The following is a 25,940-nucleotide window of genomic DNA, read 5'->3' on the forward strand; positions in this document are numbered from 1 at the left end:
TATTTCATGCTCTTAGAAAAAAGCAAACGTAGTTTCCTTTATTTCCCTGATCACAATGACGTGTAAATATCAATGTTTCAAATATAAGAAAACACTAGGAGAGGATCCAAACTCCCATTGAAGTTCCCAGATTCAACAGATATCGTAATATTTCACAGAAAAGATGGTCAACTGCATATCGTATATTTTTGGATATTCTTCTGTCACATAAGGAGATATCAAGAATGGTAAAGTAATTTTAAACATGTATCTACGGCAAAAACGCTATAATAGTAGAGTTAGGTTATAAATGCATTGTTTCATTTATCTTTTTTATATACCATCTATAGTCCGTTCATCCAAAGAATCCAGGCCGAAACTGCTAGTTCGGTTGGCAGCCTAATCACATACTAAACCTTCCCGACACTTATATTTTCTTCAAGTACATTTATTTTTCTTCACTTAACTCGATAGATATACAAATTTATAGCTTGAAGAAAAATAAATGTACTTGAAGAAAATTTAAGTGTCGGGAAGGTCCAGTGGCGGCGGGGGCTGCCAACCGAACTAGCAGTTTCGGCCTGGATTCTTTGGATGAACGGACTTCAGCTCTATTCCTGGGACAAAAATTACTTCCTCAATTGATAACTCGAAGTTAGTTTGATATTTTCTTTCCTTCTAGGTTAGTAAGTAGACAACAAGACACCATGAACATATGAAGCCCCGTAAATGAGTTTATTTTCATAACTTAGAAATCAAAGTCTGATAATGAGATTGTCTATTGCCAATCAAACCGTTCTGCGTAGACGTCTTCAGCGTCATAGAGACCTAATGATGTTAGCTCATGGACAGTGGCCATCCTGACATCGCGAAACCCTAGGGGGTTCATAAGAAGACTTCCAGGGGTACTTAGATGGCTGATCTAATAAAATCCTTTGCATTACCATTGCATATTGAGTTCCATGTTCCACGTGATAATACTGGGGGTTCGGGTAGATGGTCTTAAAACTCAGGGGGTTCTTAACGATAAAAAGGTTGAGAACCCATGTTCCAGACGATCAGCACTGGACTCAAGAGACGCTGCGAGTTTGGTGTCACGTCCTCTAAGGTTTACTCAGAAACCAAAGTCTGTTTTGTTTCTCATTCACAAGCCTAGTATATATATTCATCAAAGAAAACGGATCATATAAGGAGAACTGAAGTGGATGGCATTTTTTTTTTTTATCGCGTGTTTGCGCGTGTAAGTGACAGGCTACTGACGTGGGTTGTCAGTACGGGTGAATGTTATTTTTATAACTCACATCAGCGTAACGCAGTCATGGGGAAAAGATGCAAAGGATGCTACGCTTTCCCGCTGATCCAGTAGAGAGAGGGAGGGACGGAAGACCCTTCCTTACACACCATTAGAGTCCTTAAGTGCTGCATCGTGGCGTGCTTATCTCGCCATCCCGTGCCGCGCCATTTACCGCAACACTCCGCGCCATTCATCGCCAGCCTCTACAAGACTTCGGTGTCTCGCCTGTCTACACGGAGAAGAACACGAAGAATAATAAAAAAAAAAAAAAAAAAAATGAAGAAAAAGAAGGGAAAGAAAAAATGGAAGAAAAGGGAATAATAATAGTAGTAGTAATAATAATAATAATAATAATAATAATAATAATAATAATAATAATAATAATAATAATAATAAGAAGAAAAAAAGAAGACGACGATAATAATGATAATGAAAAAGAAGGAAAGAAAAAGAAATAAGAAACTAGAAGAAAAAAGATGAGATACTTTGACAACCACACTCAGCGAATCAGCAGGTCTGTTGCATGAGCTTTACAGCCATCTGCAGCCACGTTCTCGAGTGGTGAGGGTGAGGGTGTTGTCTACCCCTTCGGCGCGTCCTACGCCAGCCTGATGTGATATGTTGTACTCATCTGCACTTGTGTAGGAATAAACTAATTCTGAAAAAAAAGAATGATGGAGAGAGAGAGAGAGAGAGAGAGAGAGAGAGAGAGAGAGAGAGAGAGAGAGAGAGAGAATCTGCAAGATGTTAATAGAGACGTACACGTAGCAGTCCTTGTATAAAACACACTAAGTTACACAGTATATACACCCATCATAGTTTTCCATGTCTTCCTGTAATTTTTTTTTACCATTTCAAAACCAGTTACTTCCTGTTTTTTTTTTTTTTCCAAACTTGACAATCATGCTTGGACACATTACTTTTACCCTATTCTGGTTATTAACCGTAAAGATTTTTTTTACATCACCCAAGCTGGATCCCTTATGGCATTATCTTCATCGAGGGAAAGAAAATGGAATGCACACTATTGATAACCGATAGTATCATTAGATATTGATACTTAAGGCCCATCGCGCTCTCACAAGAAGTAACATTTTCAAAATTGATAGATTAATAAAGAAAGAAGAAATTACTTAAAGAATATCGGAATAGACTGAAATTAGGTTGGTGTCGGTAGTGGTGTCAACTGGAAGCTTTAGAAGATTAGATGACAGTTGGATGTAAGCCAGATGACTCCCAGCACCTTCACTTGTGCTGTTGTGTTCAAGGAAACTTGTTAGAGCTTACAGCATAATGAGGAATCATCAATATAATTTGGTTATGGTGTAATTAATTCCTTTCCCTTAACTAATAAACGAGCAAACTTACCTGGCCGGTCAACACTTTGAGTAACACTTGTACTTGATAATTAGCAACCAAGGAAATGTCAGATGCAGAACTCGGCTAATTGAATGTCACGGAATTACCGGCAAAAAGATGAGGTGAGTTGTGTCGCCGAGTGAGGTGTTGTACTGTCAACACTTCACTTCATAATGTGCGCCTTACATTAAAACTTCACATGAACAATAACAACAACAACAACAGAATCATCATCATCATCACCGACAACAACAACAGAATCATCATCATCATCACCACCACCACCAACAACAACAACAACAACAACCAATACTACTATTACTACTATTACCACTATAACTACTACCATTACTACTACTACCTCAACTACAGCCATCACTACTAAAAAAAAAAAAAAGAGAAAAGGATAACATTAATCAGTCATAGCACATTACAAAACGTGACACACACACACACACACACACACACACACACACACACACACACACACACACACACACACACACACACACACACACACACACACACACACACACACACACACACACACACACACACACTTATTGCATTTCAACCAGAGGAGCTTTCCAGGTGAACCGTATTGCGAGGATATACGAGGAGCCCACAGCCCACAGCCCCCAGGCCCCAGCCTCCAGCCCCAGCCCACCACCATACGCAGGAGTTATGCCGCGTTTTATCATGTTAACTGCGCATTGGGATGATTAGCAACTCGTGTACAGCTAAATCACATTCTCCTACATTGCGCCATTCAAGTAATTTGGGGTAATTTTGTCGATCTAGTTGTGTCTGGTTGTTCCTTTGTTCTTCCTTCCGTGTGTGTGTGTGTGTGTGTGTGTGTGTGTGTGTGTGTGTGTGTGTGTGTGTGTGTGTGTGTGTGTGTGTGTGTGTCTCTCTCTCTCTCTCTCTGCGTCTGTATTTTCTCCTTCATATGGCTTGAATTTTTCAGGAGGAAAGTTTCAAGTGGGCCTGTTTTTTCTTTTCCTTATTTTTTTTTTCTTTTTAGATAATCAAAGCCATGGAAAAGATGGATCGCATGAAATACTTTACGATCAACTATTCGAGGAGATGGCTGTATAACTGTTGTAAAAATCCTTCAGTTGAGCCTTACGAATCTAAAAACTTCTTCAATTGAGTCGTTAACTTATGGAATGGACTTCTCTGGAGACGCGATGGTCTGTTAACAACGTAGACACTTTCAAGCGACGTCTAGGTAAACATTCTGCCTCAAACTCACAGCTGTCTGCGTTTGTTAGAGAATAACGTCCTTGTCTCCAGAAAATCTACTCAACCCTTACGGTAAAGTATTTATCTGACCTGTTTCTTTTTTTTATTTTTATTTATACCATGTGGGTTTTTCATGGGAATTTCAGGGCTATAGGGGATATTTTTTGGGGTACCTCCTATTTCAAAGCCCACCCACTAGGAAACCGTTGCCTCGAGTGAGAAAGCCCACACTACACTCGGACCGTGGACAGGATTGGAACCCGTGCGCTTGGAGACCCCTCGGACCCCAAAGCACGCATGGTTCCACTGTACCACGGCGGCCGCGGGGCTTATGCCAGAGGGAGTGGAGGTGAGGAGAGAGACTTCTACTTTGTTGTTCTTTTCTTCTACTATTTCTCTCCTACCAAGTAAAGCCACCTTGTGAAGGGCGCAAGGTCTGTTGTGGCTCGTATATTTCTGTAACTCTATGTAACCCAATCCTGTTCTTCTACAATGGTTTCTTATCAGTAAGTCATCATCACCTCTCTCACCCAAGGACAACTCATCGCCTTCCTCTTCGCTCGGTCATTCACTCCACACTTCTCTTCATATCTTACTAAATATTCTAGTAATGTTCTCGTTAATTTCTTTTTCACTCCTCGTGTACTTAATTTTTTAGACTATTTATGCTATTCAGTGTCACTTTTTTCTTGTTGTTGTTCTTCTTGTTCTTCTATCTTTTTCCCTCCCTCCCTCCTTCCTAATTGCAGTGCATGTGTCCGGGCAATAGTGAATAGATTATATAATAACTCACCAGTACTAATCACTGAATTGTCGCATATCTTCCCTGTAAAAAAAACAAAAATAAAAAACTACTACACTTCCGCGTTTGCTTTAAAATCTAGCTCTGCGTTTTCTGTAATAGTATCTTATTTTAATTTTCCTGCTAGAAATGACCATACTTTTATAACAACAGTCAGACTTCCATATTTCTTATAATATTAGAACTATCGTACTTCAATGCTTCCAAAATGAAAATAAGGCATTCTTGTGATAACTATTGCACTTTTAGTCTTGCTGTAACAAGGGCCGCCGTGGTGCAGTGGAACCATGCGTGCTTTGGGGTCCGAGGGATCTCCAAGCGCACGGGTTCTAATCCTGTCCACGGTCCGAGTGTAGGTTGGGCTTCCTCACTCGGGGCAACGGTTTCCTAGTGGGTGGGCTTTGAGATAAGAGGTACCCCGAAAAAGTATCCCCTTTAGCCCATAAATTCCCGTGAAAAGCCCACATGGTACAAAAAAAAAAAAGAAAGAAAAACTATCGCACTCTCACATTTCCTGTAACAACTAACGTACTTTCACACTAACAATCATCGTATTCCTGTGACAGTCATCGTACTTTCATTCTTGCAGGAACAATGACCGTACTTTCATACACCTGTTACAACACAATAAGTAACACTCAATGAAGCTCAATTATGCCAAACTACACCGCTTTACTCAAACAATATTGTCTGCATGGGTGTCACTTCCTCGTCGCAAATATGCTTGAGAGAGAGAGAGAGAGAGAGAGAGAGAGAGAGAGAGAGAGAGAGAGAGAGAGAGAGAGAGAGAGAGAGAGAGAGAGAGAGAGAGAGAGAGAGAGAGAGAGAGAGAGAGAGAGAGAGAGAGAGAGAGAGAGAGAATTATTCAACACATGCCGGTAACAGTTTGGTATAGTGAAGCAAAATATTATTCGAAAGCTTTCCCAGTACGTAATCATGCTTGCCCAACTGCCTAACTGACCCACGTGACCTCCACCACGCACACTGCTCGCCAAACTAGCCCGACAATGGAATTTACCTCCATTTCCAGGATTTCCAGGATTTTAGAAACGATGTAACTAGATTTTTTTTTTGCAACTGAAGGAGGAAGCGTGGTGGTGGTGATGGTGGTGGTGGTGGTAGTAGTAGTAGTAATAGTAGTAGTAGTATTAGTATTAGTAGTAGTAGTAGTAGTAGTGCTGGTTATGGTGTTGGCAGTGAAGGTAGTAGTGGTAATAGTGGTAATGCTTGAGCAAAAGATGAAACACACACACACACACACACACACACACACACACTTATCAGACTTATCAGTCTACTCTCATGCCACCCTGAACGAACAGCAGGCGAGCAGTAACCATGCATGAAGGGCCACAAAGAGCCACCACGCGGGAGGCACATCACCACGGAACCTCCACTGACCCATAACACTTGATACAACTTCAGTGTCTGCAACGATTGGCCTTCTTTCTCTGAGGACGCTTCATCTCAACCACCTCCTTATGTCTTCGCTCGAGGGCTACAGGAGAAAAAAAGGGGAGGAGGAGGAGGAAGAGGAGGAGGAGGAGGATGAAGAAGAGAAATGAAATTGTTTGTTTCAATTTATCTTTCTTTTCCTTCTTTTTTCTCTCTCCAATCCAGATTTCTCTTTTCTATTTCTTGTCTTAAGTAAATCGATCTCCATCTTTCGTGTAAAGGCGTTGTGAGTCAGGTTCTTCTCGTCTTTTCTCTACGTCTCCGTGAACAGGTAAGGGAGCATCTGCTCGCACGCCCGCCGAGAGGAGATGCAACACCGTGTTGATGGTAGCAGCAGCAGAGGCGGCGGCGGCGGCGGCGGCAGCGGCGGTGGTGGTGGCGGTGGCAGCGGGGAATAGACGCTCGTGGCAGAAAAACATCGCCAGTATGACTCGGGCAGTGTGAGAGGAAGGGTGCCACGGGTCCTCCCTGGGCGCGACACCCACGCCACGCCACACCACGCCGCGCAGCCCTCAGTCCTCAGCCTTCCCCTCCCGAGCGCCGACACCGTCTCGCAGGTACACACACCACTCACCTCCCGCCCGCCGCCCTCACCACCACTGCCTTAAATAATTCTCTCTCTCTCTCTCTCTCTCTCTCTCTCTCAAGAACACACAAAAGTTAAAATTAATCAAGAGTTTGTTTACGTGGACGCGAGGCACACACACAAACTTAAAAGCACTGCCTCCTTCATGCACTGAGCCGCCGCGATTCACGAGTGCGTCTTTCCCAACAACTCGAAGCAAGACACGCGGTCCTTCTCTCCTTCCCTCTCTTAAACAGTGCCCTTCCTTCCTTCCTTCCTTCCTTCGTTCCTCACTCTTACTCTCACATATGACTCGCTGCTGTTTCCTCTTTCCTTTCTTCACGTGACGCTGTTCCCTTCGCTTCCTTCCCTTCCACGTTGCAGGAGTTCTTCCCACGTCCTTTACTTCCTAAGCTTTCCTCTCTCTTAATCTCCCTCTCCCTCTCTCGTATGTAAACAATGATGCGTTACTTGGCCCAGCAGGAGTTGCTGTACACTTCACATTTCACTTTGATCTTGACCAAAATGTCGAGAAGCGTGTTAACGTCTCTCGATACACTCCACTTGTTTACACTCACACACGCACACGTAAAGCATTATAAGTATGCAAACTTTTCCGCAGATTAATAATTCCTCGCCTTCTCTCCTCCCCCCGAATAATGTAAAAGGACCCTAAGATTCCTTTTTAAGTTAGGAGAAAAATAGGGACACAAGTTTTGCCGCAGACTAAGGAGGGGGAAGAACAGGTGAAAGATGGAGACATGGAAACTATGCTAAACAAAAATGAAAACCGAACAGAAGACGTAAAAAAAGAAAGGAAAAAAATAAAGGATGGTTTTGTGAAGGGAAGGAAAAAAATAGGTAGACGGACCCAAGGTAAGATGAAGAAAGACACAAGGAAGGATACGAAAAAGGATAAAAAAAAAATGACCAAAAGACCAGCAAGGCAATGACGACTGGTGAAAACCAAACCAGGCAACGGTGACAACTTTTGAGGCGAGGCACGGGTAGGTAGGTACACAGGGGCGCGGCAAAGACCTGGAGCTGTGTGCGTGTGCGTGTGTGGGTGCGAGTGCGTGTTCGTGTGTACTTGCCTTTTGATGGACGGAAAAGTCTAGCGAGGGAAACTTTTACTAATACCACACCGCCTCTTCATGCCCGCCATCCCTCCCTCGAGCACTCCACCCACTGAACATCTTTTTATTTACGGTTTAAAAATACTTGACTGCCTTGCCATACCTTGAGGCTTTACACATTCAGGAGTTTGTTTTTTACTACCACCTACTACCGTCTCTTTATCCCGGCGGTTGGTGGTGCCCTTAGCCCCTTCAATACTATGACGCACTTTCATACTTATTTTGCATAGTATTTGGTGATTTAGTACACCTTTAGAAACTTTTGCTGGGGATTAAAATAGTAAACACGCTAGCCATTAATCTTCAGACCTCCACAGACCCTCCTTAATGTCAATGAAATCGTCTAATCACACTGGAAAACGTGTCCCAGTTCTGAAGGGTTAACAGAGGACGGTGAGGTTGAGGGAGGGTGATGGTGCGGCACTATGGCGGTCCTAATCCTTGTGGCGACACGTGAAAAGTCAGTTTTGGGCGGGACTTCAACGCGGAGCTCCTGACGTGTGCGCTCCTGACCAGTACGCCGCCCGCCTTTCCCTATCCCTCTCCCTCTCTCTCTCTCTCTCTCTCTCTCTCTCTCTCTCTCTCCTCCTCTCCACACAGCCTACAGACACGCGCTATGTTTACGAATCATAATCGCCTACCACAGCCTCAAGCATTTAATCTCTCTCTCTCTCTCTCTCTCTCTCTCTCTCTCTCTCTCTCTCTCTCTCTCTCTCTCTCTCTCTGCATTACCTATCAGTGTTGGAAAAACGTGAATGTGCATGACGTTATTCTGGGAAAGCGACACCTAATTGGAGCTTATTTGTTAATGGAAGTAATTACCTGTGTGGAGTGGAGCTGGTGTGGGCGGGGTGGGCGTGAGGGAGACATGGGGTAGATGCTGCTTGCGGGGAGGGATTAAAAGTGACCCTTAAATAAATAGACCTAGGAAATAAGGTTATGTCACGTGATTTGAGACTGGAGACTGGGTGGGAGTGAGTGGGACTGAGTGGGGCTGTGGTGAGGCTGTGGTGGGCTAAAGAGTTGGAATGGGGCTATAGAGTGGTCTGGTCGGGTGGAAGGAAGATAAGTAGGTTGAGAGGGAGATGAGTTGGCTGGGAAGGAGATGAGGGGGCTGTGAGAAATAAGTGAGATGGGAAGGAGATGAGTTGGATGAGAGGGAGATGAGTTGGTAGGGAGGGAGATGAGTGGGCTGGGAAGGATATGAGTGGGCAGGGAGGGAGATGAGTGAGCTGGGAAGGAGATGAGTGGGCAAGGAGGGAGATGAGTGGGTAGGAAGGGAGATGAGTGGGCAGGGAGGGCGAGGGGAGGTGAGTGGGATTGCAGGTGGTGAAGGAGGAAGGCTGCGCTGCCACGATTTCCACTTTACTGCCTTTAGCGGTGGAGTTTATTGTTCAATACGCCGTGGTGAGTGTGTGCGTGTGTGTGTGTGTGTGTGTGTGTGTGTGTGTGTGTGTGTGTGTGTGTGTGTGTGTGTGTGTGTGATCGTGTTTTACGTGCCACAATGCCAGCATCCTCCTCCCCCAACAGCCCCGCGCACCTGTTTTACCTGTGTGTGCTGCCGTTTTGCGCCATAAAGTCTACTAATGAGGCGGTGGGTCTTCCCCCTCCGCGCCTCCGCCGCTTCTCGGCACGAGCTCTAAATAATTTCCCGACAACGCTGCAGAAAGTCATTGCGCCCCGCGACTCGCATCCTCCAGGCACCGCGGGGCACCCGGGGCGGGCGGCGCGTCTGAAACTTTTCCAAACATTTATCTTTTCACGAGGCACCGCTCAGCCTGTTGCGGCGCGGCGATGCTTCCGCCTTCCCGATGTTATGAATACATACATAAACAAACAATGGATATGAATGAATGAATAGATAAATACTAAGTAAACACACACACACACACACACACACTCTCATATATATATATATATATATATATATATATATATATATATATATATATATATATATATATATATATATATATATATATATATATATATAGAGAGAGAGAGAGAGAGAGAGAGAGAGGATTGGTTTCATTGCACGTAAGAAGAAAATCTGCGAGGAAGGTCGTTGAGTTTTTGAATGAAAGTGGGGATAATAAAAGTGTGTGCCGCGCTGAGAGCATCACTTTGATGGCGGCGGTCGTGGAGTGAGGACGAAGAGGGTTTTGTGAATGATTGAGTGATATTGATGACGAGCACGGGGTGCGAATTACGAGCGTGGAGGGCGGAACAGGTGAGAAGCATTAAAGAAGAAAGGATAGTTAGTATGTGAAGAGTGTGTCGTTTCATTTACCGTCGCTGAAACAGTCCTATGGGGTGAGGGGTCGCTGCACCCAACACACAAACAAACAAGACAACCCTCCCGAGGCAAATGTTTTGCGTCCGTTGAGTGAGCGGCATCATGTCTGCTTCCCTTCAACCTTCATAAAAAAAAAAGTAATTGTCAAAAATATTTTTGAGTTGAACAACAGCGCAGAAAATAAAATATGAACAAAATAGCGAGTGACTAAACAAACTTCTGAGTTACACAATAGAGCACAAAAATACACATGACACACAAAAGAAAAAGGGTGACGGAACAAACCCAGCACTTTTGAGCCAGACTTGTAACCGTCAGTCTGTAATTTTGTAATGAAACACGACAGCAGGAATCCGTAGAGTTTATATAAATGGCCACCTCACCAATACAGCACTGCATGAACGGTAATTCCCAGTGACAACATCTGACCCTGTTTGAGCAGAAACAAAGATACAGGAACGAAAACATTTCGCGTAGCTACTCCGTGACTGTTTACGGCTCCACTCGTGGATACCAAACTGATACACTAATCTTGCACTGGAACTTGAGCTTGACGAAGACTCAAACTTATGTGGAGAGAGAGAGAGAGAGAGAGAGAGAGAGAGAGAGAGAGAGAGAGAGAGAGAGAGAGAGAGAGAGAGAGAGAGAGAGAGAGAGAGAGAGAGAGAGAGAGAGAGAGAGAGAGAGAGAGAGAGAACCTTTCGTGTGTGTCAACAGCTGGCGGGCAAGTGTCACTCCCCCGCGGGCGTGGCACAAGGAAACCTCACAGCTGCTGCAGAAGGATCAGGGCATGTGAGGGACGCGGGTCGCTGGGTGAAAGAATCTGATAATCCGACACAAGCCTGTCGCCCTTCACTGACCACCTGACGCGGCCACCTCAGGTCGACCCACCAAGTCCTCGCCGGATTGCTGGAGTGAAGTTTGGCTGAAGTTGGTGGCAAGGGAGAGGCGTGTGAGGGCAGCAGTGGCTTCCTGAAGGAGGTAAGGGGGCGGTACTCCTCACCCCCTTACGCCCAGCCTCTTGTCGAGCAAGACCAAGAGGGAGAATTCAGAGATTAATTTAATGCGATGGCTGCTTAATTTCGTCATTTCTTTTTCCTTTTGTGTCTGCGGCTTAACATTAGGATTTGGTGCAGTGAAAGGCGGTATAATGATATGCGTTTCATGGTTCATTTACTGCGTTGGCGGCATTCACATTGCTCTGCGCGGGAGGGAGGCCAGCTGCCGCCGATGTGAATGGCCAGCCCGGGGTGCGGCTAGCCAGGCTGCTCCCTGGCTGGCTCCTGATGGCCACATTATTGAAGTGTTTGCCATCGTGGAGAGTGCTCTGTCCACGGCGCCCGCGCACACAAGCATGCACGCACTCATGCACCCTTCCCAACACATGCATATGTCTATATATATTGTTTACGTGATGTAATACTTGTATCTGTAAATTTCTTAAACTAAATTATATTTGTTAAGACTTGTAACCATCAGGTGTTTGACACACACACACACACACACACACACACACACACACACACACACACACACACACACACACACACCTTGTTGCTCCACCATCTAGCAGCTCTGCTTACCTATACAGTGTACACACGTAAGCTCGAGAGAGAGAGAGAGAGAGAGAGAGAGAGAGAGAGAGAGAGAGAGAGAGAGAGAGAGAGAGAGAGAGAGAGAGAGAGAGAGAGAGAGAGAGAGAGAGAGAGAGAGAGAGAGAGAGAGAGAGAGAGAGAGAGAGAGAGAGAGAGAGAATATATATATAAAAAAAAAAACCCGCGTCACATTTAACACCCCGCCACAGAGAGGGTCGTGGCTGCGGGTCGCGGTTCATGACTCACACATGTTTTGGCGGGTGGGAGCAAAAGGCGAGACTGTACTTCTAACAATTTCCTGGCGGCTTGGAGACATAACAGCGAAAAATGGTGAAACATGGACGAGAAAGAGAGAGGGAACAGCGGTCAGTTAACTCCCAATGGAGCTGTGCAGGGGAAGGGAGCAGGAGTGGATTGAAGGTGGAGGGACTGGGCTGGACTGGAGAAGCTTGAGTGGATGGAGGCAAAGAAGGGCCGGGAAATGTCAGGTAGAGAAGAGGATGAACAAGAGAAGACGGGCCGAGACAGGGCGAGATGGAGCGGAGAGGGATGTGTGTGTGTGTGTGTGTGTGTGTGTGTGTGTGTGTGTGTGTGTGTGTGTGTGTGTGTGTGTGTGTGTGTGTGTGTGTGTGTGTGTGTGTGTGTGTGTGTGTGTGTGTGTGTGTGTGTGTGTGTGTGTGTGTGTGTGTGTGTGTGTGTGTGTGCGTGCGTGCGTGCGTGCGTGTGAGAGAGAGAGAGAGAGAGAGAGAGAGAGAGAGAGAGAGAGAGAGAGAGAGAGAGAGAGAGAGAGAGAGAGAGAGAGAGAGAGAGAGAGAGAGAGAGAGAGAGAGAGAGAGAGAGAGAGAGAGAGAGAGAGAGAGAGAGAATTCTGATAGGGTTAGGGTAGATCAAGGTGAAGGGTAAGGAGAAGAAAAGGAGCGGGGCGCGGTCGGGCTACGTGTACACTGAGGTAGGGCTGGGCTGGGCTTGGCGGGGCTGACCTGGGAGGGGCTGGCTGGGCTGGGCTGGGCTGGGACGGGGCGGGGAGGGACTGGGAAGGGGGAGGGGTGGATGGTGGTGGTCCTGGCCAGGCAGTTCACCCTTAAAAACTTGCGTTGATCGAGTGCAGTGGTGAACACACGCACTCTTGCCTTGCCTCGCCTCGCCGCTGCTCTCCGCGCTGGCTAATTGAATTTCCATATAACAATAATAAAAAAAGGGAAGGAGAGGTAACTGGGCAACACACACACACACACACACACACACACACACACACACACACACACACCAGTATTTTTTTTTATCCAGCAAAATAAAAGAAAAGAAAAATAGTACAAAAAAAGGCCACTCCTGTTATCTTTGGTTTTATACATGAACGAGAGAGAGAGAGAGAGAGAGAGAGAGAGAGAGAGAGAGAGAGAGAGAGAGAGAGAGAGAGAGAGAGAGAGAGAGAGAGAGAGAGAGAGAGAGAGAGAGAGAGAGAGAGAGAGAGAGAGAGAGAGAGAATATCACCTCTTCCTCCTTTTATTTTTTCCCTTTATATTTCTTTCTCTTTAGTTTCTTTTCCTTTTTGCTTAAATTTGCTTCATATTTCATCTTCTGTTCCTCCTCTTTCTTCCTCCTCTCCCTACAAACAACCCAGTAAGGACCTACAAATCTGCTGCTGTAATTTTTTTTTTCTTCTTTTCTCCTGTATGATTTTTTCCTCCTTCTCCTTATTTTCCTTTCATTTATTTCTTGTACTTCTTTCTCTTCCATCTTCTTTTGTATGTCCCCCTCTCAGCCTCGCTTCTCTTCTTTCTCCTGTATCACCTCCTCCTCCTCCTCCTCCTCCTCCTCCTCCTCCTCTTCTTGCATCTAACTTTCTTGCATCTATCTTGCTTTCTGTACTTTTCTTCTTTCTCTCGTACCTCTATTTCTTATTTTTTTCGCTATACTTTATTTTCTCTATCCTCTCCTCCTCGAATTTCACCTCTTTGTCTCGTTTTCGTTTCTCGTCTCTCCTCTCTCTCTCTCTCTCTCTCTCTCTCTCTCTCTCTCTCTCTCTCTCTCTCTCTCTCTCTCTCTCTCTCTCTCTCTCTCTCTCTCTCACTTTCCTCAAGTAGAGAGAATTCACAAGTAGGTCTCATTTTCCTGAGTTCATTTTAGTGGTTGTCGCCTCATCACGCTGACAGACTGAAATACCTCTGTCTCTCTCTCTCTCTCTCTCTCTCTCTCTCTCTCTCTCTCTCTCTCTCTCTCTCTCTCTCTCTCTCTCTCTCTCTCTCTCTCTCTCTCTCTCTCTCTCGCTATAAATATACGTCCCAGTGTCTGCTTTCTCACTCTTCTCACAATAAATCTTAACTTGGGTAGATCATAACTTGTAGCCTCGATTTCCTGCCTCGTATCCCTCTGAACACGTGAGCCACGCACAGCCAAACCCCAGATCAGAGTGAGGGATGTTCTGTTTGTCTCGCGTCATAAATAACTTGTCCTGAGGTGTCGTTGATGGGGAAAAGAGAGGGAGAGAACAAGATTTATAGCTGTAGGGAAAAATGGTGATATATTACTGTTGCTACTACTGTTGTTGTTGTTGTTGTTAAAGGTGGTGGTGGTGGTTATGGTGATGCTGCTGCTGTTGCTACTATTGCTGGTACAACAATAACAATAAAAAAAAAAAACTATTTCTACTACTGCTACTACAGCTTATAACACTGTCCTTCACAACAACGATCTCATCCCCTCTTTACTACCTCGTGAGACGCAATAACACACACACTATGGCAGAGAGGGAAACATATATGATGCGTGGCTACGAGACATGAATATACGGCTTCCATACTTGTTACTGCCTCTGAAGTAGGAGTTTAACATTGTGCGAGTCTGAGCCGCCGCCACAACGATTAGGTTCAAGAGGAGCTAAAGCGAAGGAACCATTTCTTTTTGAACGGGAGGCTTATGGTGTCACGGTAAAGGCCATTTTTCAAACAAATTATGGTATGAACGAGATACAGAGGTGAGAACAGAAGCACATGAGGGAAGCTGCAATAAACCATCTGACGTACACGTGGCGGTTCCTGTGGCAGTGCATGTTACCTTGTCAGTGATGCAGATGAGGACCATGAAGCCGGGAAATGTGGGAATGGATGAATGTATGCATTAATGGAGCTGATGGAGAACCTGTTAGCAATGCGGGTGAGATGAGGGTGTGGGTGTAGGTGCTGCTTGGTTAGCGTGGCTGCCGTGGCCGGTGGGGTTACAAAAGGGTAGAAGTGCATTGCCCGGTGACAGCCAGGACGTCCAGGCTGCGAGTGGCTCTGACTGGAGTGAAAGCGAGTATCTTTTTTCTTTTTATATGTAAGAGAGGAACTGGCCAGGGATGACAAAGGGCTGCAAAAAAGGCCAAACAAAACGTCCAAAGGGTTATCCATATGGGGTGAGTGGAGTGAGCAAAGTGTGTGGTGGATGACTGAATTGTTGAGTGACGGTGAGTGGTGTTGATGTCAACAGTGCATGAACAGTTTCTTCAGTGACAACCTCAGCTATGCAGCGTTGTAATTAGCTGCGGGGTCACGTGTGGTTGTCTCAGCTCGCAAGGTAGTTCTGGTTTGAATTATTGTTGATTGTACTAAAGGTGTTTTTGATTACCATGTATTGTTTGATAGTAGCCATAGATTTATACACTGATAATTGTCACACACACACACACACACACACACACACACACACACACACACACACACACACACACACACACACACACACACACACACACACACACACACACACTACCAAGAGGAGCTGTGAAAGAGAGAGACAACCTGAAGGGGATGTCATTACCAGCAATAAACCATACAGGTGTGGGAACAAGACACTTTCTCTTTATTAATATGTTGCGAGAGGAAGGTTACGAGGAAACGCTTTTGCTACTACAATATCGTTACGTGTGTGTGTGTGTGTGTGTGTGTGTGTGTGTGTGTGTGTGTGTGTGTGTGTGTGTGTGTGTGTGTGTGTGTGTGTGTGTGTGTGTGTGTGTATTTGTACGAGCGCGGAACAAAGGTGGCACCGTCAGGCAGGCTGTAATGGCCGCTACCTGGTCCCTTTAACGCCTGTCTCCGCCAAGGACAAGACTCGCCACTGTACAGTCACGGTCACTAGTCCAATAGCACGCCGAGCTCACTCCCACTGCTCACTGTTCCGCCTTACCCTTCCCTCCTCTCACCTGCTAGCTTATCATCCCCTTGAAAAAATAACCCACGAGCTAATTTTCAACAAAACTGACCACGATTGCACTACCTTTGTGATTTATGTGTTGACTGTTTTGCGTTCATTTCTTAGCGTTATTTTGAACTGTCGATATTCCTTAGCGCTCTAGTTTGTTTCGTTATGTAAGAGAAAATCTGGCCTAACGTGATGAGAAAACTGAAAAAGAAGAAGTAGAAGAAGAAAGAGAAGAATAAGAAGAAAAGAACGAGAAGAAAGAGAACAAGAAGAAGAAAGAGAAGAAGAAGAAAGAAAGAGAAAGACAAGAAGAAGAAGAAAGAGAAAGAGAAAGAAAAAGGGAAGAAGAAAAAGAAGAAGCAGAAGCAGAAGCAAAAGCAGAAGCAGAAGCAGAAGCAGAAGAAGAAAATATTAACAATAATAATAAGAAAAAACGATAATAATAATAATAATAATAATAATAATAATAATAATAATAATAAAGAAAGAGAATAAGAAATCAAAAGAATAAGAAAAGAAAAAAAGAAAAAGTGAAAAGAATAAAAACCTACTAAAAAGTCTCTAAAGGAATCGAAAGTGATGTGTAATGAAATCAAGGAGCTTAGCAAGGCCATAAAGATCCATTAGTGTTTAAAATTCCTTACCACTTGTTAATATCTCCCTTAATTCTTGATGGGTGTGGATTTACAGCGGTCTAAGATTAATTATAGATAGTTTTGCGCGCCAATGATGAAACTCTGTGTGTGTGTGAGTGTTTGTATTAATGTGTGTAGCTTGTTTGGGTGTGGACTTGGAGCGGTTTGAGAGTAATTGTAGCTAGTTTTGCGCGCTAATGATTAGACTGTGTGTGTGTGTGTGTGAGTGTTTGTATCAGTGTGTGTAGCTTGTTTGGGTGTGGATTTGTGGCGGTTTAAGATTAATTGTGGCTAGTTTTGCGCGCCAATTATTAGACATTGTGTGTGCGAGGGTCTGTATGAATGTGTGTAGCTTGTTCTGCTTGTATGAAAGTCTGCTTATGTGATTCTGTATTGTATTCCATTGTGCTGAGCTCGTCGGCTTTATGGTAATTCTTTTTTAATCCCGATAGCGTCCGTTACAAATGTGTAATGGGTGCCTCTCTCTCTCTCTCTCTCTCTCTCTCTCTCTCTCTCTCTCTCTCTGTGCTCAGCCTCCTACAGCGTCTTCCAGGCACTCACGTCAAGAGGAATACCTTTCTTCAATGTCTTCTTTAGTTATTGATTTCCTTTCTAATCAGAACAACACCTAATCACATTGCCTCACGTGATCTACACACACACACACACACACACACACACACACACACACACACACACACACACACACACACGCCCGGTAGCTCAGTGGTTAGAGCACTGGCTTCACAAGCCAGAGGACCGGGGTTCGATTCCCCGGCCGGGTGGAGATATTTGGGTGTGTCTCCTTTCACGTGTAGCCCCTGTTCACCTAGCAGTGAGTAGGTACGGGATGTAAATCGAGGAGTTGTGACCTTGTTGTCCCGTTGTGTGGTGTGTGCCTGGTCTCAGGCCTATCCGAAGATCGGAAATAATGAGCTCTGAGCTCGTTCCGTAGGGTAACGTCTGGCTGTCTCGTCAGAGACTGCAGCAGATCAAACAGTGAAACACACACACAAAGACAGCAAGCACGTGTCCTCGCCCACTCCCAGAAAGGTGCACGTTCCATCACCCGCCAGTCTCGCCTCACCCGCGCCTCGACACCCGCCTGGCAGTCCCACTTTAGGACGTTGATATATTATAACCTATGCTCGCCTCAACTTGCGACTGGTTTATGCCTTGACTGTGCACCAGCTACATTTTTACCGACTAAAAATACAGACGAAATCTTCAAGCAATCAAGACTCGCTGGGCTTGGAAGAGGATGAAAGCGTGTTTTTCAGAAATTAGGTAAGATTTTTTTTTCTTTTTGTGGAATTAAGTATGAATGGCAAGGAATGAGGAGACTTTTCTATGTATTAAGAGGTTGTTATTGATAAACTCTACCTTGGCCAAATTTGATTCTTATAAGCCAATAACTATGCTATATCCCCGGCTGGTAGTTCTTACTTGTGTGTGTGTGTGTGTGTGTGTGTGTGTGTGTGTGTGTGTGTGTGTGTGTGTGTGTGTGTGTGTGTGTGTGTGTGTGTGTGTGTGTGTGTTTATTTTGTCGGTGTGGCTTGGCACTGATGTGTGTTTAAGAACAATGTATTTATGATATTAGATGTCATATTCATTCACATTTGGCACCAAAGTATAATGATGTCAGTTAGATCGGGTTCTCAAACATCCACTCCTAAAGTTATATTTGTATCCGATGGTGTGTTGAGACGTTATAAAAACCAACCAACCAACCAATCAAAGATCGACACTGCCTCTGAAATTCTAATTAAATATCTGCTGAATGCACTTTCTTAGCTGTTATTTTATTTAAGTGGTCAATGATTTCTCTAGCCATGATGGTTTTCAGCAGCACTGCGACTTATCCCTTTCCTTAAAAATAGTTGAACATTTGCCTGCCTCCATAACTTAGGCACTCCCTTGTTTAAACTCCTCGCCAGAGTTGAAGAAAGATTGGAATTTTACAAAGCTAAAATTTACCTAATTTCCAATGCCGTGTTGTGTTTATGGGAGGGTGAAATAGCGACAAGGCGCAGCAGCATCGGGAAGCAGGAAACACAATGAGACACGCCGAGGAAAAAGTTAAATACAAAAAGTTCCGCACCATCCCATCCTGGTCTGCGGCGGCGACACGAGGCTGCCTTCCTGCCTGCCTTCCTGCCTGCCTGCCAGCCCGCCCACCACCCAGACCGCCCACAAGCAATCCAGCCAAGCAGCCCGGCAACCCACCACCCAGGCAACCCACGAACCAGCCAGCCAACCCGCCCATCTGCTTGCCCCCTAGCTAAACCACACGCTCGCTCGCTAGTCCACCCTACCGTCTATGCTGAATGCTGATGGTGGTGCCCTCCACGCCACGCCTTGCCAGGGTCAGCCATCGCCAAAGGAGGAAGAAACTCCACAAATAGAACAGCCCAGGAAACAGCCGCAGGAAACGCGCTCCAGTTTGTATGTCTGGCTTGTGAAGAAATGGGAAACTAATGGGAAAGAAATTTAGCTTATGTGAGAATTAGTTACACTTAGCGATTTGTATTCCTGGCGCGGGGTGTTGTGGCACTGGTGACACACACACACACACACACACACACACACACACACACACACACACGGTCTCTATGTCTCAATTCGCAATGAGGATTTAGGTTTGATTTCTGTGTCAGTAGAGTCAATTTGGTCCCGTCTTCTGTCACGATGCCCTAGGTCAGGTCAGGGGGTAGAGAGAGAGAGAGAGAGAGAGAGAGAGAGAGAGAGAGAGAGAGAGAGAGAGAGAGAGAGAGAGAGAGAGAGAGAGAGAGAGAGAGAGAGAGAGAGAGAGAGAGAGAGAGAGAGAGAGAGAGAGAGAGAGAGAGAGAGAGAGAGAGAGACTGACAATTCATTTCCTCAAGACATAGCGTACGTAAGAACACGCAGCTTAAAAAAAAAAAAACCTTACACTGAAATATATAAACCTGATAAGATACTGTTTGGTATTTGATTCACGGTGAAGGTTCGTCTGTACCACTAACTTCAAAAGCAAATTATAATATCTAATACTTAACATGAGCATGATAAAAGCCACGAGAGAGAGAGAGAGAGAGAGAGAGAGAGAGAGAGAGAGAGAGAGAGAGAGAGAGAGAGAGAGAGAGAGAGATAAAAGAGACGAGAGAGAGAGAGAGAGAGAGAGAGAGAGAGAGAGAGAGAGAGAGAGAGAGAGAGAGAGAGAGAGAACAAACTCAGCCATCGTCACACCAGGCACAAGAGCGGTAAACACCAGAGCACTAAGAAGATTATTATTACTGCTTTTAACATACTGCATACTAATTAAGGGACACACTGTGGATAAAAATAATTACATATACTGCTGACATTGGCCACAAGCACGTCACTCTTACGGAATATAATTAATGTCCTCCATTCCACCCCCTTCTCTCTCTCTCTCTCTCTCGCGGGCATTCCATCCATCAGTCACACGTCGCACACACCAATTTGCGGCAGTGGCAGCGGCTGGTGTGACTCTCCTCTCACTCTCATTCTCTCTCACTCTCACTCACTCACTCTACTCACACTCTTTGACGCGTCCTTTCCTGTCCATTACGGCCGGAAAGTCATCGCCACACGATTGTCATTACTGCTACATACCACACACCACTCACACACCACAGAAGATTACGGGACACCACACACCACACGCGCCATGTATATGTTACACCCCGTTTGTGAAATTGCCCATTTCATGAAATGGGCAAACCCAATTCATGAAATGAACCTAACCTAACCTAACCTAACCTAACCTAACCTAACCTAACCTAATCTAACCTAACTATTTCATGAAATGGCCTCTCCATTGCACATTTCATGAAATGGCCACTCCATTGCACACTTCATGAATTGGGTTAGGTTAGGTTAGGTTAGGTTCATTTCATGAATTGAGTTTGCCCATTTCATGAAATGGGCAATTTCACAAACGAGGTGTAACATATACACCTACCACCACACGCCATTATCCTACCACGCACCACCTGACACTACTGCTACACACCACACACCACTCACACACCACAAAAGATTACGGGACACCACACACTACACGCGCCATGTAAACACCTACCACCACACACCATGACACACCAATATCCTACAAAAATCACCAGACACAACTACACACTACCACACACCACACCACCTCACACACCGTACCTCCATTCTCACATTCTCACCAACGCGTTAACATGAATCAAGGGAAAAAAAAAGACCTGATTTTTTCCCAGCCTTTCTTTCGTTTCTCGTGCCGTTTGTTTCCCCACCTGACGTCACAAGGTCGCAAATGTCAACCTTACATGCATTATTTATTTTTCCCTTCACCGTGACCCGAAAATGGAGGATAATTACGCTAATTTCCTTACCCTGCGTGGCGGTCAGAGGTTTTTGCATTCAACTACCTCCCTCCCTTCCTTCCTTCTCTCTCTCTCTCTCTCTCTCTCTCTCTCTCTCGGCAAGACTGTCATCAAGGGACGTACTATTAATAAAACCAAGGATTTATTAGTGGGTTGGTCTACGCAGGAGGAAACGAGAACCAAAAACGGTATTCTTAACTCATTCAATACTGAGGCGCATTTTTACCATAATTTTTTGGGTGTGATCAGACGATTTTATATACATAAGGAAGGGTCTATGGAGGTCAGGAGATTAATAGCCACAGTCTTCACTATTGTAATCCCCCATATGAGTTTCTGAAGCTGTTTAAAATCATGAAATAGTAACCAGAATGAATATGAAAACTCGGCATGGTTCTCAAGCGGGGTTAAGCATAATGGTGTCATATCCCAACTGGTTCTGATACACGCCAATGGTAGCTATACTGTATTTCTCAAAGGTCAAGCATTCTATTTCCAAGTCTTTCAGCGTCTTACCTACTCTCAATAGGTTCCGATGGTCGTTTCTATGATTTTTTAAGCTTCAAGGATGTTTTCAAAGTCACAGCGGTTCAATGACTGGGATTCTGCATTACTGGAAGGCTGGAAGGAGAAAAAAATATACCAATGAGAATTTCAGTAATTATCTCTGTGGTGCTAAAAAATAAATCTTGATGAGAATACCGAGCGTTTAGTAAATTACAGGCCAAAATGAGAGAGAGAGAGAGAGAGAGAGAGAGAGAGAGAGAGAGAGAGAGAGAGAGAGAGAGAGAGAGAGAGAGAGAGAGAGAGAGATACACACATACACATCAGAGACACCGAGACTGGCCAGGTGGATCAAGACAGTGATAAAAACCCAAACAAAGAATCTCAACAATAAAACTAAAGTAAACAAAAAAATGAAGAAAAAAAGGCAAAAAATATCAAAACACGAAGAGCAAAGGACAAGCCACGTTTAGGTCTGATGGCTTCTTGTAACTTCCCTTATTTTATTGTTCTTAGGTAAAAATACTTCTCGCAGATTTATATATATTCAATTGGCATGTAATCCTAACCTAACCTAACCTAACCTAACCTAACAAGCGGCATCTTCAGTGGACCTTTTTTTCGTTATTTCATCGTTGCTTTTACTCGAAACAACTTTATATGCAAAACAAAAGAAGAAAAGGGATCAAAACCCACCAAGACTAACATCAGAGTGACCAAACCACAACTTTTATACAAACCTAAAGAAGAAAAAGGGATCGAAACCCATTAAGACTAACACCAGAGTGACCAGACAGACCAGACAATCAACAAGTCTGCCTCTTAACATGAAATCAAAGAAAACGGAACCTTAGTCTCCGTGACCATTGCGAGACCGAGCAATCAACACGCCTGCATGTTGATGAGTTCACGCCATCAGCGGCGCATCAAGGTGAGAAGTGTGGCCATGGGACTGCCAAGGCCGCGCACTGAGGACGTGAAAGACCCGCATGTTGTGTTAATATTAGTCAGTATTGGTGTTGGTGGTAATGAGTACTGGTGTTGGCGTTAGTGGGTGGTTTAGTATATTAGAAGCTTATTTTTTATGTTGTTATTTATTATTATTATTATTATTATTATTATTATTATTATTATTATTATTGTTGTTGTTGTTGTTGTAGTTTTGGTCTATTCAACTCAAAGCGGTAGTTCGTTGGTCAGTCAGTCAGTCAGTCAGTCAGTCAGTCAGTCAGTCTGTCTGTCTGTCTCATATTTTCACAACAACGAGACCCTGATCGTGAATAAAAACCGATGCCATTCATTGTAAAACGGTCCATAAATTGCTAAAAATAATAAAAAAAACCCAGCAAAATAAAATACAGGAAAAAGTAAAAAAAAAAAAAAAAAAAAAAAAAAAAAAAAATGGAACAATAAATGAGTAACTGAACAGATTAAACCAAACATTTCGAGAGGCAGAGTTCATCTTGTGTGGCGATGTCCCAGTTTGTGTTCCCCCAGGATGCGTCTGTGTCGCGGGAAGTTACACGTTTTCTGCCAACAAACCAGCCTCTTAGTTTACCGCAGCTTAATTCAGACAAGTGCATACGGGAGCCTCACTGATTTATATTCACTGTCTCGGATAATTCCCTAAAGCGGCCTGTGTCTCCGTAGCTGCATGCATTCCACCGTTCACTGATCTCTTTCAACACAAACGGCAGATTGTGATGGGGCTTCTTGCGGTACCACACTGAAGCGAAGGTTGCAGACACGGAGTAATCAGGGAAGAGAGAGATATAGTGTGTTTACAGCTCGAGAAATATAGGTTTGAAAAAAAGAGATGAGAAGGATTTCGCTCTTTCCTTCCATTCCTTTACTCTCCCTATTCCTTTCTTGAGTTTTTAATTGATCTCTTCCTTTCTTTTCTTCCATTCCTTTACTCTCTTTTCCTGTTATACGCTTATATTCCCAGAGTTTTTATTAATCTCTTCCTTTCCCGTCCTACCATCCCACTTCTTTCCGTTCCCTTTACTTCCCATTGCTTTCCTGTCCACCTCATCCCTTCCCTGTCCTTCCCGTCCTGCCTTGCCACATGACATGCTTAGAATAAAAAGGAGGCAAGTGTTTGTTGTCCATCATTAGCATGCCTCTTCACTTTCTTTCCCCAATAATGTCGTAATGAACCCGCGAAGTTAAAACTCACGCCTGGCACTGAGTTAGTCTCATTACACACCGGTGAAATATGAAGCATACCTGGAGTGTTTGTTGCAGTGATGGTGTGGTGAGGATTCTGCGTGACTGGTGGTGGTGGTGGTGGTGGTGGTGATTTGTGGCATTACACTGTCCGTCTGTCTGTCTGTCTGTCTCCTTGTTCCTGATTTCTGAGTAATTCTACATCAATCTTTAAGGGATCTGGCATTTCAAGTGGGCCTTTTTTTTTTTTTTTATCTAGTTTGACTTTAGCTGGTTTTCCCTCTTGCATAAAAAAAAAAATATATGCCTGTAATTTTTTTCTCTGGAAGTCTCTAAGATCGAAAGAAAAGAGAGAGAGAGACAAAAAAAAAAAAAACACACACACACACACACACACACACACAAGGAAAAACTCAAGGGAAATGTTACTAGAATGCTTAAATCCATTGACAACACAGGGAAAATCCGAAACCAGTGAAATGTAATGGACTTAATGGTAACATATATATCAGAGGCGAAAATTCAACTGGCAAAGTAAAAGGACAAAAGATAGAGTGAAAGATAATGCTTGATTTATGCTAGGGAGGAGGAGGAGGAGGAGGAGGAGGAGGAGGAGGAGGAGGAGGAGGAGGAGGAGGAGGAGGAGGAGGAGAGGAGGAGGAGGAGGAGGAGGAGGAGGAGGAGGAGGAGGAGGAGGAGGAGGAGGAGGAGGAGGAGGAGGAGGAGGAGGAGAGGAGGAGGAGGAGGAGGAGGAGGAGGAGGAGGAGGAGGAGGAGGAGGAGGAGGAGGAGGAGGAGGAGGAGGAGGAGGAGGAGGAGGAGGAGGAGGAGAAGGAGAAGAATGATAACAATAACATATTAAAAAAATGAAGACAAGAACTGGAAAATACTACGATAATATTTAGAATATATATATATATATATATATATATATATATATATATATATATATATATATATATATATATATATATATATATATATATATATATATATATATATATATATATATATATATATATATATATATATATATATATATATATATATATATATATATATATATATATATATATATATATATCGATATATATATATATATATATATATATATATATATATATATATATATATATATATATATATATATATATATATATATATATATATATATATATATATATATATATATATATATATATATATATATATATATATATATATATATATATATATATATATATATATATATATATATATATATATATATATATATATATATATATATATATATATATATATATATATATATATATATATATATATATATATAGAGAGAGAGAGAGAGAGAGAGAGAGAGAGAGAGAGAGAGAGAGAGAGAGAGAAAGGAACAAAAAAAAATACGAAACGAAAAAAAGTAAGAGAACACAACATAATAAAAATAAGAAAAAAAGATAAAAAAAAGCCAAAAAAAAAAAAAAAAAAAAAAAGAGAAACTACAAGAAGCCGTCACACCTACACGCGACCAGATCCCTCCATGAATCATACTAACTATCTAACTAACCTTTACATCCATCCCACACATAAGGCTTTTCCATCTACCACACACACAATGTCAATCCCTTCAACGCCCTGCCACGTTTTCATATTCATTTTGCTTGCTACTTGGCGACTTTATACAGCTTCAGAGACTTACGTGGGGATTGAATTAGTAGAAGACTCTGGCCATTAATCTTTTGACCTCCATAGACGCTTCCTAATGTAAGTAAGATCGTCTAATCATATTCGCAACTCATAGTGTAAAAATGTGTCTCAGTATTGAAGAAGAGGATGAAGAAGAGAAAGATGAAGAGGAAGAGGAAGAAGATGAAGATGAAGATGAAGATGAAGAAGAAGAAGAGGAAGAAGAAAAAAAAAGAAAAAGAAAAAGAAAAAAAAAAAATAAGAAAAGGAAGAAAAAGTAAAAGAAGAAAAAGAAAAAGAAGAAAACACACACACACACACACACACACACACACACACACACACACACACACAAGGCGCACTCAATATTTCACTTCTTATCGCTTTAAAATTTACATGAAGTAGTTTTGTGATGTTTGTGAACGTAATGGCCCTCCTCTGATTCAGCCCCGTAATGGTCTTTGATAATGAATTTTTGTATTCTGTTTAATTATGCCACCGTGGATCTGTTCAACTTTTTGGTGCCAAGGATGAGTGAGGGATGCTTTGGGGTCTGTCTATCTGTGTCTGGGTCTGGGTCTGGGTCTGAGTCTGGGTCTGGGTGTGGGTCTCGGTCTTAGGAATTAATTTTAGTTAGTTTTCTCTTGGTTTGGGTCGCGGTCAGGGTCTGGGTCT

General features: G+C 43.5%; 1 long non-coding RNA gene across 3 annotated transcripts in view; it reads left to right on the forward strand.

Annotated features, from left to right (window-relative positions):
* Nucleotides 1-6,564: 6,564 nt before the first annotated feature.
* Nucleotides 6,565-25,940, forward strand: part of LOC123514033 — a 56,478-nt gene continuing 37,102 nt past the window's right edge. For all 3 annotated transcript variants that reach the window (XR_006677500.1, XR_006677499.1, XR_006677498.1), the window contains exon 1: nt 6,565-6,691. This is a non-coding gene — a long non-coding RNA (uncharacterized LOC123514033). The remainder of the gene's footprint in view (nt 6,692-25,940) is intronic.

This window comes from Portunus trituberculatus, chromosome 37, assembly GCF_017591435.1.
Source record: "Portunus trituberculatus isolate SZX2019 chromosome 37, ASM1759143v1, whole genome shotgun sequence".
Lineage (NCBI taxonomy): Eukaryota > Metazoa > Arthropoda > Malacostraca > Decapoda > Portunidae > Portunus > Portunus trituberculatus.